Genomic DNA, 17424 nt, shown 5'->3' with positions numbered 1-17424 from the left:
GTAGACCAGCAAACCCCATCATGGATCGAACCATGTCCAACAAGGTCCGATTCCTCCTTTCAGACACACCATTATGCTATGGTGTTCTAGGAGGAGTCCACTGAGAGAGAATCCCATTCTCCCCAAGATATGTCAGAAAATCATTGAAAATGTATTCACCTTCTCGATCAGATCGAAGAGTTTTAATACACTTCCCAGTTTATTTTTCTACCTTATTTCGGAATAGTTTGAACATTTCAAACGACTTCGATTCATGCTTCATTAGATAGACATATCCATACCTCGATAGGTCGTCTGTGAAGGTTATGAAGTAGAAATATCCACCTCTTGTACTTAAGCTCGTGGGTCCACATACATCAGAATGTACTAGATCCAAGAGTTCACTGGCTCTCTCACCTTTTCCAGTAAAAGGTGACCTGATCATTTTTTCAAGAAGATGGAACTCACAGGTTGGAAGTGATTCACAATCACCAACTTCAAGAATTCTTTCTTGAGCCAACATGTTTATTCTGTTCTTATTGATATGACCTAGCCTACAGTGCCAAAGGTAGACTTCTGACACATTATCTATTCTAGGACATTTACCGGAGGGATGAACCACATTAACAGGTTATGATAGTAAGTAAATTCCATTATTTATTTATCCAACAAACATTGTAACACCATTCAAAATGATATTGCAAATATTTTTTTTATTAAAAATTCATAACCGTACATGGCCAAAAGGCCTACAGAAATAATATTTAATAAAAAGTTTGGACAATAGTGACATTCACTCAGAATTACATTATGAGAATTGATTACAAAGTTCATGATTCCTAAAGCTAGAACTGGAACTTTGCTTCCATCTCCAATGTTCAGGAACCTCTCGCCATCATCAAATCTCCTACTGACCTACAGACCCTGCATCAAATTGCAAATATGATAAGGGCTTTCGGTATCCAATACCCAGGCAGTATCACAAATGGAAAAGTTACAAGGTGTTATCATATAATTACCTTGCTTCTTCTTCGACCTGTTCGGATCTAGAGAGGCAATGTATAGAGGACAGTTCCTCTTCTAGTGCCCCTGCTTCTTGCAAAAGAAGCACTCCGCCTGGCTCTGGTCGGGCTTACGCTTCTTGGTCTGACCCTGTGCAGATGTCCTAGCATGCAACTGCACCTTCTTATTCTTCTTCCTTTTGTTCTTCTTTCCTTTTTTAAAGGATCGACGATTAGAAGAAGATCCTCCCACAATATTCACCGACTCCTTATGGAGCTGGTGGTCCTTCTCAAAGTTCTGCAGTAATCCCAACAAGCTGTGGAAGTTCACTGCAGGCTTTATCATTCAAAAATGAGTAAGGAAGGGAAGGAATGACTTAGGTAAAGAATTAAGGATTGCATCCTTACTGAGCTGCTCGTGCAAGGGAAAGTCCAATTTACTTAGGTGCTCAATCATTTCGATCATGTACAATACATGATCGGTGACTGAGGCCCCATCCCTCATCCGAGCATTGAAAATGGCACAACTAGTTTTGTGCCTTTTAATATCGTCAGGCGTGCCAAAGGAGTCGTTCAACATTTGAAGCATCTCCTGTGGCTGGGCGTTCTCAAATCTGCGGCTAAACTCATCATTCATTGCCGCCAGCATTATGCATTGAACGATGGTGTGGTCGTTGAGGCACTTCTGATAAGTATCTCGGACCGTCCCTCTAGCGTTCTGGGCTGGCTCCTCGGGTGCCGGATCCATTACAACATAAAGGATCCACTCATGCTCAAGGATGATTTTTAATTTTCGATACCAGCTATCGAAATTAGGTCCCATGAGCTTGTCATTATCTAATAATGATCGGAGCGACAGGGTAGTGGCCATAGCTGCATAAAGGAAAACCAGACCTCTATTTGTATATAAATTATTAATACTAAAGACTTGGACTTTAGTCTAAAGTTTCTCTCAGTATTTTTACGAACTGGTAGCCTCAACCTCCAATTTGAGAAATTACTTTAATTTCTTAGTGGGTACTAGAATCCACACAGACTACACATGAGCCCAACTTTAGTTGGTCAACCCATGTTTATCTGTGGGTAGGTTCATAACCAGTTGTTTCTCTAAACAACTTCTAGTAATTAATTTTGCCCCAGAACCTAATCAGTAGGCTTTGGCCTCCACTAAAAAGATCTGGTTAGGTCCAACCATTAACATGACTTTATTTGGTAAATCAGACCAATAAATGATCAGGCCCGACTTTGGCCGACCAACCTAACCACCATCAGAAAGACTCAACCAAATTATCATACTATGAATGATAATTCCATTAGTCAATAAACACCAGGCCTTTGGGCCTCCAATGATTATTAAACTAATGGACTCATTATCACTCACTTAATGGGAGGCTATGACTTAGTTATCACTATAACTTAATCATTTTAGGGACCTAATAATTTTTGAGAATTTTTATTAAAGGATAGAAGAGAAAAAATTAACCAGCCAATTTCAATCCTCCCACTGACTTTACTAAGTCAGACTAAAAAAGATTTAATTAAAGCCAGCATTAGGAGCACCTAAATCAGTCACACTGATTTACCTAATGACATGGGTGAGCCCTAATCATCAAGTGATCTAATCAAAACCTAACTCACCAAGTTGGCCAGGTAAGTGAGATCAGTGGTGGGGATATGCCATTAACTCATCAGAGATCGAATCAATGTGAGTAGCTCCCACTTAAGAACCACTGGTCAAACTGTCGAACTTATCTTAGACACCAACCGGTTCATTAGTTTTAATTTGATCAACTTAGTAAATAGGGTTCCACCGTATAGCCATGAATTAAGTCCATCTTGGTCTAGTTAAAGACATGGACCCATTCAACTACAACTATTGGAGTTGAGTCTAGAGTGTCCTTGACCTAATCTAATTCAACTTTTGATTAGATTTGACCAATTACTCTAATTTAGTCCATTTCTTTAAGCTAACCTCAGGTCTAACCCAATTATGGACCTAATCCATTTAACCCATTGACCCACAAGTTTATGCAATTGTCTTAGGTCTTAATTCACAATTCTAGACCAACTTGACAACACTTAATTCTTTTAATTAAGTATTTGAGTTGATGGATCAGGATTTAGCATTTTGAAAATAATTTTCAAATTTGAAAGGTTTTCTTTTCTGTTCACCAAATATGTTGACTCATTTCACAAATAGATCAGCACATTTCATAAATAGCAATCCTATTGCTAATTATATAATAGAAAATAACTCAATCTAAATAAATTATGAATATTCTTTTAGATCAAATCTAACACATTCATGATAAATTTTATAATTAAACTTTTACAATTAAGTCTTTTCACTGCTTCATCTGCATGGGATATAATTGCAGTAGCACCCCTACCACCATAGGAGAACCCCATCGAATGGGAGGAGAGGACCTTTAAATCCTCCTTTTCTCCTATGATCGGATGACCATGGCAACCAACCCAATTAGATTACTTGCTAGTTGGATCAAGTATATCTAAATATACCAATTTTAAAATTTAAATATCAAATTTTAAATTTTAAATTTTTAAATTTTGAATTTCAAATTTCAAACAAATTTCAAATTTCAAATTTTTGAATTTTAAATTTTAAATTTTAAATTTTGAATTTTAAATTTGAAATTTTAATCAAATTTTAAATTTCAAATTTTGAATTTAAATTTTTAAATTTTGAATTTCAAATTTCAAATTTCAAAATTCAAATTTTGAATTTTAAATTTTTGAATTTTGAATTTCGAACAACTTTCAAAACTCAAATTTTAAATTTTAAATTTAAACATTTAGATTACAACTTAATCTACGCATGTAAATATATATATCATATCTTAGAACCCGCTCTAATACCATTTAAAGTGAAATTTAGTGCAGGGTTAAAATGGTAATTTTAAAACTTTTTCAAATTTACTATTTTACAGTGGAAATTATTAATTAATCTAATTAATTAACATGTGTTTACCCTATACTAGGATCTAAATATGATATACAGCATTCGTGCATTTAAATTTGAAATTCAAATTTGAACAGTAAACAATTTACTGCTATGTGTTCAGAACACATTACCTTTGTGCGGGTAGCCGATTGCCGTAATCTGATCACCATCGGGAGGATCTGATCATCGCAATGTAGCCACACAGCGTGTCTATCCTCTGCGGATCATCCATACGAAGCTCTCAATCTGATCGGCTCCTCACGAGTGCTAGCTCGTTGTAGAGCCCTTTCGACGGTCGATGCTGATCGAACTCCTTCGATCGATGTCTGCCGATTCTTTGGATGCTTCAGATCATCAGCAAACATGCCTGAGAGGTTGATGATACTCTTTGTTATGATCCAAGTGATGTGCTCAAGGCTCAGAGGATCAAGGCTAAGGCCAAGGTCCATCATTCATGAGGGCTTCATGGAGGCTCTAGGGCTAGTTGGGCCCTAGGTTGAAAGGCTGTGGGCCTTTCGGGTTCTTGAGGTCTAGGTTATGCAGGCCTCAAGGGACCAACTCTTTATGGGCCAGGTCTGGGCCCAGGAGAGGTAAGATTAGGTCGAGTCATGGGTGTACATGGGCTTGGGTTAACCTAATCTCCCATAGAGTTGGTCAAGGGAGTTTTGGGTTTGGGTCACTTGACTCGGTGTTTATATATACATGTACTTGTATAGGTTTGATAAAAGCCAAGAAAATAGATGACTCTTTTTCTGAACTCTTTCTCTCTCTTCTCCCTCTCTCTCCAGCAATCTTCCACGCACCAAGAGCAAGAAACCCTAGGGTTTCTTGCCGCCAGTCCATAAAAGGAAAGAAAGGAAGGGAGGCACTAGCCCCTTCCCCCTTGCAGCCGCCTACCAGATCTTCTCTCCCCCTCTTGCAGTTACCCAAACATTAGGTCCAAGATATGAAATCTCTTGAGAAGAGGTTGGTACAAGTCTCTCTCAGATCTGGAGTTGATCTGAGGTCGTTTGAGGTGCGGGTGAGATCTCCATCAACAGATCTACAGGAAAGGCTGCAGCAGGATAGATCTGCAAGATCTGTCTCCATCTACCTTCTTCCCTATCTAGAACACCCCAATTTGAGATCTATGAATTGGAGGACCTCAGTCCAGGTCTGATCTGGTTGGGTATCAGATCTTGGAATTTTTAGAGGTGATTTCAGAGGCGTTCTTCATCTGGAACGTAAGGCTGACGAAGAAGACAGCAACCAGGCTGATTTCGTCAAGGGCCTTGGATCGTGTCCAGACAGCTCCAGATCTATTCATTGCTGGTTCTGTTGCACCAAAGGTCTGTGGGAGGAGCCAGGATCATGCTCCAATAGTTGGTATCAGAGCTACAATGGTGAGGAAGCGGTTCCAAGTGCGAGAAGTTGAAGATCCCAAGTGCTGAAAATTTTTAGCAAGGTACCATCAAGGTATATTCTACACTTCTTGAATTTATATTGCTTGTTTGGCTTGGATCTAGTCATGGGCAACAATATGAAGGTCGATTTCGAGAAGTTTGATGGCAAGGGGAATTTTTTCATATGGAAAATCTGGGTGGAGGATCTTCTAGTGCAAGCAGATCTAGATCAGGCTTTGGATGAGAAGTCTGTGGGAATGACAGATAGACAGTGGGCATCGTTGGAGAAGAAAGCATGCTCGGTGATCAGAGGATGTTTGGCGGATGCGGCATTGTATTCGATGCTGGAAGAAAAGACCTCGAAGGGCTTTTGGTCGAAGTTGCACACCATGTATATGGGGAAGAATATGTGCAACAAGCTGATGCTGAAGAAGAGGTTGTACAGTCTTTGAATGCAGGAGGGATCTGATGTGATTGGCCACATTCAGAGGTTCGACCAGTTGTGCACCGAGTTGGTGAATATCGGGGTGAAGCTGGATAAGGAGGATAAGTCTCTATTACTTCTATGTTCGCTGCCTGGATCATATGATTCTTTGGTGACTACACTGCTCTACGGCAAGGAGACTCTGGAGTATGAGGACATGGTCTCGGTGCTGAGGTCGAATGAGCAGAGGGAAAAGTTGACCAGAGATCGAGCTCCCCAGGAGGGTTTGGCAGTAGGGGAGAGGACAGGTAGAGGCAGAGGCAGAAGCAAGTCCAGGGGGCGGTCCAAGTCTAGGAAGGGAAAGAAAGAGGTGAAATGCTTCAAGTGCAATGAGTTCGGGCACTTCAAGTGAGAATGTCCACTATGGAAGAGCAAGAAGGGAGAAAGAAGTGGCTCAGAATCAGTGAGTGTAGTTGCAGGGCAGCAGGTGGAGGATGATCTACTTGTGGTATCAGATGGTCACAGGCATTACACAGAGGAGTGGACACTAGACTCTGCGTGCTCACATCACTACACACCACACAGGTCTTGGTTTGCGACATACACCAAGACAGATGAGGGATCAGTGACTTTAGGCGACAATCATCCTTGCAAGGTGGCTGGGATAGGGACAGTCAGGGTGAGGATGTTTGATGGGATTGTGAGGACATTGACAAATGTAAAGCACATCCCGGAGTTGGAAAAGAATATGGTGTCACTAGGCTACTTGGAGCGTAGTGGATACAGCTTCAGCAGTAGGGCTAGAAGCGGAGTACTGAACATCTCCAATGGAGCTATGGTGGTGATGAGAGGCAGGAGGTTGGACAATAACCTCTATCGCATGGAGGGATCTGTGGTGACCGGAGAGTCTGATGCAGCAACTACAGCACAGGACCAGTAGGGGGCTTACAAGATGTGGCATTACCGCCTAGGCCACATGGGTGACAGAGGGCTGAGGGAGTTGAGCAGGAGAGGACTCATCTCTGATCTGGAGGATGGTGCTACAGGGGAGATCTGTGAGCCTTGCCAGATGGGAAAGCAAAGAAGAGTTCAGTTCACCATCAGTACAGTCCGGAGTGCAGCCCCTCTAGAGTTAGTACACACGGATGTGTGGGGACCAGCCCCAATTTTAGCTAAGAATGGGGCCAGATACTTTATGATCCTGATTGATGATTTTTCAAGGAAGCTCTGGATTTACTTCATGAGAGAGAAGTCAGAGGTCTTCACCAAGTTCAAGATCTGGAGTGCTGAGGTGGAGAAGGAGTAGGGGAGGAGCGTGAAGTGTCTGAGGTCAGACAATGGCGGGGAGTACACCAGCAGAGAGTTCCAAGACTACTGTGAGGAGTGTGGGATCAAGAGACACTTCTCAGTTAGGGAGACTCCATAGCAGAATGGGGTGGTCGAGAGGATGAATAGACCACTTTTGGAAAAGGCACGATGCATGAGGCTGCAGGCAGGGCTTCCAAAGGAGTTCTGGGTTGACACAGTTGACGCAGCGGATTACTTGGTCAATCGATCACCTCGCACCAGGTTGGATGGCAGACTTCCAGAGGAGGTGTGGTCTGGGAGGATAGTTGGGCTGGGCCATCTATGGGTATTTGGGTGCACGGCCTATGTGCACATTGGAGCTGGTGAGCGGAGCAAGCTAGACGCCAGATCACGCAAGACGGTGTTTCTAGGCTATCCGTGAGGAGTCAAGAGATACAGGCTGTGGGATCCCTTGGAAAAGAAGGTCATCATTAGTCGGGATGTGACTTTTGATGAGGAGTCAGTCCTATGGAGGTGAGCAAGCATGGATGAGCAGCAGGAGCAGGAGGAGGTCCAGCAGGGCGCTGCTGGACAGCTACCTCTTTGATTTTGCCTCTTGCAGGTACTACTGGAGGATATGACATTCAGGTAGAGCACCTACCTAAGGTGTCTCCACAGGTGGAGAGGATTCGAATGGATGATCAAGGTGAAGAGGTCCAGCAGAAGCGAGCTGGATCGAGGACTGATATCGGTGTTGCCCTACACAAGCCTAAGAGAACCATCAGGCAACCGGACCGATATGGCTTCGAGGAGACGTTGTCATATGCCCTGGTGATAGCGAATGGAGACCTATATACATATCAGGAGGCTATTGAGAGCCAGGACAGAGAGCGATGGATCCAGATGATGTCCGAGGAGATGCAGTCTCTCCACAAGAACCAGACGTGGCGATTGATGTAGTTGCCACAGGGGAAGAGGCCCATTGGCTGCAAATGGATCTACAGTCGCAAGGACAGAGTGGAGCTGGTTGAGGCCTTGGGACACCAAGGTGGAGATTGTTATAATCAAGGTGGTGTGCCCAAGGCTCAGGGGACCAAGGCTAAGGCCAAGGTCCATCATTCATGAGGGCTTCATGGAGGCTCTAGGGCTAGTTGGGCCCTAGGTTGAAAGGCTGTGGGCCTTTCGGGTTCTTAAGGTCTAGGTTATGCGGGCCTCAAGGGACCAACTCTTCATGGGCCAGGTCTGGGCCCAGGAGAGGTGAGATTAGGTCGAGTCATGGGTGTACATGGGCTTGGGTTAACCTAATCTCCCATAGAGTTGGTCAAGGGAGTTTTGGGTTTGGGTCACTTGACCCGGTGTTTATATATACATGTACTTGTATAGGTTTGATAAAAGCCAAGAAAATAGATGACTCTTTCTCCCAAGTCTCTCTCTCTCTTCTCCCTCTCTCTCCAGCAATCTTCCATGCACCAAGAGCAAGAAACCCTAGGGTTTTTTGCCGCTAGTCCATAAAAGGAAAGAAAGGAAGGGAGGCGCTAGCCCCTTCCCCCTTGCAGCCGCCTACTAGATCTACTCTCCCCCTCTTGCAGTCATCCAAACACTAGGTCCAGGATCTGAAATCTCTTGAGAAGAGGTTGGTATAAGTCCCTCTCAGATCTGGAGTTGATCTGAGGTCGTTTGAGGTACGGGTGAGATCTCCATCAACAAATCTACAGGAAAGGCTGCAGCAGGATAGATCTGCGAGATCTATCTCCATCTACCTTCTTCCCTATTTAGAATATCCTGACTCAAGATCTACAAATTGGAGAACCTTGATCCAGGTCTGGTCTGGTTGGGTGCTAGATCTTGAAATTTTTAGAGATGATTTCAGAGGTGTTCTTCGTCTGGAACGAAAGGCTGACGAAGAAGACAGCAACCAGGCTGATTTCGTCAACGGCCTTGGATCGTGTCCAGACGACTCCAGATCTATTTGTTGCTGGTTCTGCTGCACCAAAAGTTTGTGGGAGGAGCCAGGATCATGCTCCAATACTCTCTCTTGAATTTGGTGGGCTCACGACACTCGTAGCTCACTTTCTCACTTTCCGAACCCCAGGCTGAAACCCTAGGGTGCTCACAGAAGACCCTACGCCCACTCTCTTTCTTTCTTTCCTCTCAGAATGTTTTGAACTTTTTAAAAATATGTAGAAACTTTTCTCACATCCTCTTTTCCTTTTTTTGATCAGATTGTGTGCACGCCCCACCTTTCTCCTCTTAAAACAATGCAAGACGTGTCTTATCCGCGTGAGAGGATAAAGATAAGTGGTTGCATATTTGAATTCAAATCGAATTTAAATTCAAATGCAAACCAACTCATCCCTATCCACTTGGATGTGAGAAGAGAAGCGGCGTGGCTTCTTTGTGCATGGAAATATTTCATGAGAAACTCTTTCTCGTGTAAGATAAGTGGCACACAAAATGGATAAGCATGAAGGTGCAAGGGATAAGTTATCCATTCAAATTCAAACACCCTTTGAATTTGAATGGGTAACAAATCAAGTTTATCCAAAGATTGGCGCATAAGAGTGGGTGTGAGATGCCTTCTGCGTGGGAGAAAATTCACAAGAAGTTGCTTCTCGTGAATTCAAATGGGCGCAGAAGAAGTGAGGTGGTGCAGGGAGTTTGGGTCAAGGTGGTTTCTCATTTTAAACCAACCTAAATGAACCAATAAGTTAGGCCCAATTAGACTAATTTAAACCCAACTTAATTAGGCTTAATTAGGCTCAATAAAATCTTAATCAAATCAGAAATTGACTAAGCCAAACCCCTGATCAAATCAGGGACCAAACCATCTCGACAATTAGGTCAACTCTTAACCTAATCGGGTCAAACTCAACTGAATCCAATTCAATTGGATTTGATCCAAAAATAATTACTCAATCAAATTGAGTTAATCAATGATCAAATCATTAATTAAATTTCTCATAAATACTGAGTCCAAATTTGATGGGAAATCGAGCATCAGAATTCATCGATATGAAATCCTGATCGAAAAGTCCCAAACCAATGGGACTCTTGACCTCGGTACCCAAAATGTGTGGAACTCATGATCAGAGAATCTTGATTCTCGATCACAAAATTTCAGACACGTAGGACTCTTCACCAACCATCAGTTCAGATAGGAACCTCTAATGTGTGTGATCCCGCAGGTTCGAACCTGAGCCGGTAACACAGGAACCAATTCCTGTACTAATCGAAGTGACCATCTAGCAATGGTACCTGACGTCCGGATTGGTCGAATAGTCACAATCGCAACACTCAGAACCTACGTGAATATGGTTACTGTATAATTTATCCTTTTGACCCCTGTGTTTAGGATGACTCAGGGTTAAACTGTCAACCCTGATCAGATCATCCAAATCGTGCTCAACTCAAACAGTCCTGTGACTCCTCACTAGGACTACCCTGGCTAAGGTTTTGCTAAATTGAAACACGACTGTACACAGCTCCTGAACTGGAGTGGTCAATCCCATTTTGACACACGCATTGACAAGTCAAGTACTTGACTACACCCAGTATCCTTCCATCACTAAATTAAAAATTTAGGTAGTCCAGTGCCTAAGTGCAGTGAGTTGCTTGCAAGTCACCATGGCGATCTCAGGTCGGAGGGACAATTATACCCATATCCCATTGGAGCAAATCTTTACAGCAGAAATAGCTCTGAAGTCGGTCATGTTCAGTGTAGATGTACCCTTACATCTCACCTGTATGCCATACCAGTGTCTCCACACTCATTGGTTAAGAGGACAACCAACCCATATGGCACACAATGACCTATGCTTGATAAACATTGTTGTCCTTGGTAACAACGTATCATTTGGTCGCGAACAGATTTAAGGACTAAACGATAAATCCTCTTTTATCGAGTCTAAATAGTCTTAAGGACTTCACCACAATACAGGAGTTCATTAGAAGATGAAACAATTTATGATGAAAAATACCAAAATAATTTTTATTTATTTATAATTTATGTACTAATACAACAAAGAGCACAACCGTCAACAGGCTGATGATTGACTTTGGGATACTATTCCCAACACGGACGGTCTGGTGATGAACTCTAATTAGAGTACTAAGCTACTAAGCATATTTTACACATACATCATGTATTTTATATTTAAAATATATCTCTAAGATATGATAAGATTTGGATGTTCAATCGGGTTCAACCCTTGACCCGACTTGAACCAAACCAAAAACTCATGCTTGATCACAATCAAGATAATAATTTAATCTTTAATTATATAAATCAAGATAGGCTCTGATATCACTATTGGGTTTCGATGGCACAGTGTAAGGATTAGGTGTTTAAAATTTTCATTCAAAATACCTAATACACCGGAAGCCCTAATGCCCAGAAACTCTTGACTATAATAATCAAAGCATAATAAATATAAATTAGGACAAGAAGAATACCTATAGTGCTAATCTTAATTTTTATAAGGTGTCCAAGTATCCGCCCTCCAATAGTGATCCACACAGAAATTGAACCAAAGACAGCGCTCCTTCTTCACCTTGCTTCAAGAGTTCTAGCCCCTAGAACTCGACTAGCCTCATACCGATCAAGTTTCTTCAAAAACCTGATCTCACTCTCTTAGAACCTCCTTTAAACTTCTGATTCTCCTTCTTTAGAACCCTTACAATCCTTGTTAGGATCAGATAAGGCTTTGTCTTAAATTCCAAAGCCTTGTCCTAAAATTAAGATAGGTTGTAAGAAAGAAAAGAGAGCAACAGGAGAGAAATTGGAAACCCCTCTTAGATTTTTCAGATACCCAGTGCCCCAGCCTATTTATAGCCACTAGAGGGATACCAAAAGAGAGGGACATGCCTTATCCAAAAGGCATATCTGATCTGATTATCAGAGATAAGATTTCCTTCAAGCAGAAGGACTCTTATCCATGATACGTCGAACAGCACCCTGATCTGCATGCATGCAAATAAAGAAGGGATATTTTCACATCCCTTCTCAAATCAAAAAAATCATCAAAAATCAATATGGATTAGGGATTCAATATAGATTCAAAAAAATCAAAAATAGTGATAAAAGTCTCATGGAAGGATGCTATCCTCACACCTCTTCATGTGAGTGCTGATCACCACGCATGCAGGCATTAGGACCGACTTATGGCATCCGTTTGGCATCCAGATAAGTCTGAAAAAATTCCAAAAAAATTATCAAAAATATCTTATCAACTACAAAATGTCATCACCAAAAATTATTCCAATCTAAAATCATTTAGTTGGGATAAAGACCCTCCAAATCATGGAGAGATGCGACTCTTCTGCGTGCGTGTGAGACATCCTTCTTTTTCTAATTTTTTCTCTACCCCATAAATTCTAGAAAAAATATATCTCATACTTTGAGATGTACACCAGAGGATGAAGGGTGATTCAAGCTACCACAAATAATTTAATCCTATGAAAAAATATTTTTTTTTCTTCTGCCCATGCCAACACTTGTAGGCAGAACCTGTTTTACACCAAGAGTCCACCACAACTTGGACTCTTCATATTTGGCGTTAACATGGGATGTGGTGTCCCAATTTGGGCTGCTTCAAGGTATCACAATTTGACCCAAATGTCTACAAAATTGGGCTAGCTAATTAGCAAGGGATGGGACCAAATTGGTCTCTAAAGGAGCAAGGGTTTCCACACATGCTAGCATGCTTACCGGAACCCTGATTGAATCCAAAATTTCAATCAACCTTTTTCAAAAGGATCCTTAGCCAAGTTCTATATGTGTGAAACCCATTGGATTCCACATCTAGCTAACAGTAGATTCGGGTATAAATTGATCAAATTTGATTTGATTTCAATCTAATTGATTTAAATCCAATCAAGCTAATCCAAGCTCAATAATTAAAATCATTTCTAATTGGCAATCAAATTAAACTCTTTAATTCGGTCAAAAACTTACAAGTCAAGATTGACGTCTAGCAATGTATCATGACTATTCAAAAGATATAGAATTTGATAAAAATACCAAATCTATCTTTCAGTGATAAATTATCATGTAATTCAATCCTTCAATCATCTTTGCATCCTGAATATGTTCATGAGTATGGAATCATGTCAAACTCAAATACATATTCATATCAATTCTCAATTAATCAATAATGACTCTAATGAAGAAGCTTAGAAACTCTTTCTAATCTTCTTCCTGCTTTTGGCCAAAAGACTTTTTTCGAGTCATCTAGGATTGAGAATACACAGGATGTGATCTCCTCTTATTAGGAGTGATTGATTCTATGTTGACCTACTTACAACCTCCATACATACTCCACCATATCCAAAACACCCCGTACATATCTTAATATCATGTCTGGGTGGAACCAAAATATGGATTCATGTACACAAGATTCTATGATGGTCTCATGTCTAAGGATCACTTGCACAACTTTCACTTAGAGAACTATCTTTGACATATAAATAAGGCTTCCATAAGATGTTCTCTTTCATTGAGTCAATTCAGTGGACTCATTTCTCAAATGAGCACCCACATCCTTGTATTAGTATCTCACACAAGTAGCTAGTGAGATCTGCCATCCTCTCTATTGAGCATACATAGGAAGTACCAGTCTATCCGAAACATTGATCCCCAACTCAATGTTCCTACGATCAAAAATTTTAATATTAAGATTTTAGATCTCACTAGCATGACCAATTCATGTCTCCTAAAATCATTATCCTGATCTTTGGAGTTCATTATAATCTTAGACATAATAAGATGTAGCTAATATGATGAATCAATGCCTCAAATAATAATAAATATTATTTCATGAGTTGAAAAATTGTAAAAAAAGTTTCATCACAACACACTTGCGATTGTCTTATAGGATACTTTTCTTTCAAAAATCTGCTGACGTGTGGAAGGATATGGGTAAGGTTTTAAGTTGAAATTTAAACTAATTTGAATTTAAATCAAAACCAATCAATTTTTATCCATAATGGATGACAAAAGAAAGATTATTTTTTAATTTTCTCATACATAAATTGATTCTATATAGTGAGAAAAAGTGTGAGACAATTTGGGTGGTGCAAGGGAGAGAGTCTCACTCATTTGGGACTCTAGGGTTTAACCAATTGGATTTCTTTCAAATCTAATTCAATTAGACCCAAATAAAATATGATGAATCTAATCTAATTTGTTTTTATAATATTAATTAAATTTGATCAAATCAATAAATTAATTAAGCCATAGATCCGATCAAATAGGATCATTTCTCCCTTACCGATTAGGTCATCTCATAACCTAATCAGACTTGACTTGATTGAATCCAATTCAATCAAATTTGATCCAAACTTTTATGCTCAATCAAATTGAGCTAATTAGTGATCTAATCACTAATTAATCTTTCATTAATAATAGAGTCCAAGTCTAATGAAATTCTTCTCTAGAGTCTCTGTCCAGTGGGACTCTTCATCAGAGTCCCCATCAGTGGGACTCTTCACCAGAGTCTCCATCCAGTGTGACTCTTCAGATTAGCCATGTGATTGGAGAAAAATTTTTAATGTGTGTGACCCCATAAGTTCGTATCTAAGCCAGTAGCACAGGAACTGATTCCTGCACCAATCGGTGTAACCATCTAGCAATAGTACCCAACATCCAGATAGATCGAATATATGCAAAGCAACACTCAAGAACCTATTTGGATATAGTTATCATATAATTCATCCCTTTGACCCTTGATGTTAGGATGACTTAGAGTTTAAACTGTCGACTCTTAACAGTACATCCATTATGTATCTCATGACTCCTCACAAGGATTGTCATGGTCAAGGTCTTACTAAATTGAAATACAAAGCATTCTCTCCAATCTTTTGGAGTGGTCAATTCTATCTTGACTCACACACCGACTTCATAAGTACTTGATTGTGGTAAAAAATCTTTCGATCCTGAATTAAAAATTTAGATAGTCCAGCACCAAAGCATAGTGAGTTGCTTACAAGTCACCATGGTGATCTCAGGTCTGAGAGATATTTATACCTATATCCCTTCGGAGTGACACTCGACAGTAGAGTACTTCGAAGTTGGTCACGTTTAGTAAAATATACTTCTACATTCCACCTGCATGCCATACCAATGTCTCCATGCTCCTTGATTAAGAAGACAACCAACCTATATGGCATACAATAACCTACACTTGATATGTCTATCATCCTAGTAATTACATATCATTTGGTCGTAAACTCATTTAAAGATTAAATGATAAATCCTCCTTTATCAATTTAAAATAGTTCTAAAGACTTTCATCATAACACAGAAGTTTGATATAGAAGATGTACAAGCTTATGATAAAAATTATCAAATAAATATTTTATTAATTAATTCATATATAATTACATCAAATAGTACAACCATCAATAGATTGACGATTGGCTTTGGAACATATTTTCCAACAACTTCCACTTGTACGAAAGCCAATCAGTACAGTATTGTATATCCATCTTCATTTTGTGATCTTCGAACTTCTTTACCATAAGGGTTTTAGTTAATGGGTCGATTAGGTTATCCTCTCCATCGACCTTCTGAAGGTCGACGTCACCTCGATCTATGATCTCTCAGACAAGGTGGTAGCGACGTAGAATATGCTTTGTATGTTGATATGCCTTTAGCTCTTTTTCCTGAGCTACGGCTCCAGTACTATCATAATAAAGCAGAATTGGACCATCGATGGAGGATGCTACTCCAAGCTCGATGATGAACTTCCTCAGCCATATAGCTTTCTTTGCAGCATCGGATGCTGTTATGTACTCCACCTTGTAAACAAAATCGGCTATGATGTGCTGCTTGAAACTTTTCCAGCAGACAGCTCCACCATTTAGGATAAAGATGTATTTCAACACGCTTTTGCTATCATCACGATCTGACTGAAAATTGAAATCAATATATCTCATGAGTTTTAAATCAGATTCTCCATAAATGAACCACTGATCTTAGTATTTCTCAAATACTTAAGATGATTTTTGCAACCTTCCAATGGTTCTCACCTAGATCTGATTGGTATCTGCTCACTACTAATGAGTATGTCACATCCGATTTTGTACATGTCATGGCATACATTATAGAATCTACTGTTGAGGTATATGGAATTCTACTCATATGCTCTCTTTCTTGAGGGGTTGTCAGACAATCTTTCTTTGAGAGAGAAATTCCATGGCCTATCAGAAGATAGCTTTTTTTAGAATTCTCCATGCTAAACCGTTTCAGTATGGTATCTATGTATGTTGATTAGGAGAGTCTGAGCAGCCTCTTAGATCTATCTCTATAGATCTTCATCTATAGGATGTAGGCTGCTTCTCTCAGATCCTTAATGAAGAATTGTGATGACAGCCACACTTTTATTTCTTATAATGCAGGGACATCATTTTCGATTAAGAGAATATCATTCAAATACAAAATAAGAAATATAATTACTGAACTATTAGCCCCTTTATATATACAGGGTTCCTCTCCGTTCTTAACGAAGCCATACATTTTGATCATCTTATCAAAACGTATGTTGCAGCTCCGAGATGCTTGCTTCAATTCATAAATGGATCTTTGAAGCTTGCACACCTTGGACTCATGTATAGATGTGAACTCTTCAAGTTGTATCATATACACTTCTTCATTCAGTTCTCCATTTAGAAAAGTTGTCTTTACATCTATTTGCCAGACTTCATAGTCCAGGTATACCGCTATCACAAGTATGATCCGAATAGACTTGAGCATTGCCATAGGAGAGAATGTCTCGTCATAGTCAACACCATAATGTTGATGATATTCTTTGGCAACCAGATGGGCTTTATAGGTCTCAACCTTTTCATGTGCACCCCTTTTTTTTTTGAAGATCCATTTACACCTTATGGGTTTTACCCCTTTAGGTGGATCAACCAATGTCCACACATTGTTGATCTTCAGGGACTCTATTTCAAATTTCATGGCTTCAAGCCATTACTCAGAGTTGAATCTCTGCATTGCATCCATATAGGTGATTGGATCCTCATTGTTCTCATCGAGCTCAACAGGATCACCATCCCAGACTAAGAAACTTAGGTTGAAGGAAAAACCGACTTTTTCCTTGTAGGATCTTCCAGATCTAATGAGATATGGGGCAGAATATTTCAAAAAAATATTATCCTATGATATTTTAGATCTAACATCTATTAGATCTAATTCTTATTATCTGATATTAAATCTAAAATTAAATCTAAAATCATGAGGAATAGAGAAATATCTCTAGGGTAACTAGATTACCCTGTAGATGATCGCAGCAATGCTCGAGGTTCTAAAATAGCCACACAATCACCTGGCCTCTACCGATATCCACTTAAGCAGGATCTGGATCATCTTCTCCTTGCAAATCTTTA

The sequence above is a fragment of the Elaeis guineensis genome, chromosome 3 (assembly GCF_000442705.2).
Source record: "Elaeis guineensis isolate ETL-2024a chromosome 3, EG11, whole genome shotgun sequence".
NCBI classification, from domain to species: Eukaryota; Viridiplantae; Streptophyta; class Magnoliopsida; order Arecales; family Arecaceae; genus Elaeis; species Elaeis guineensis.
This window is presented reverse-complemented; position numbering follows the sequence as displayed.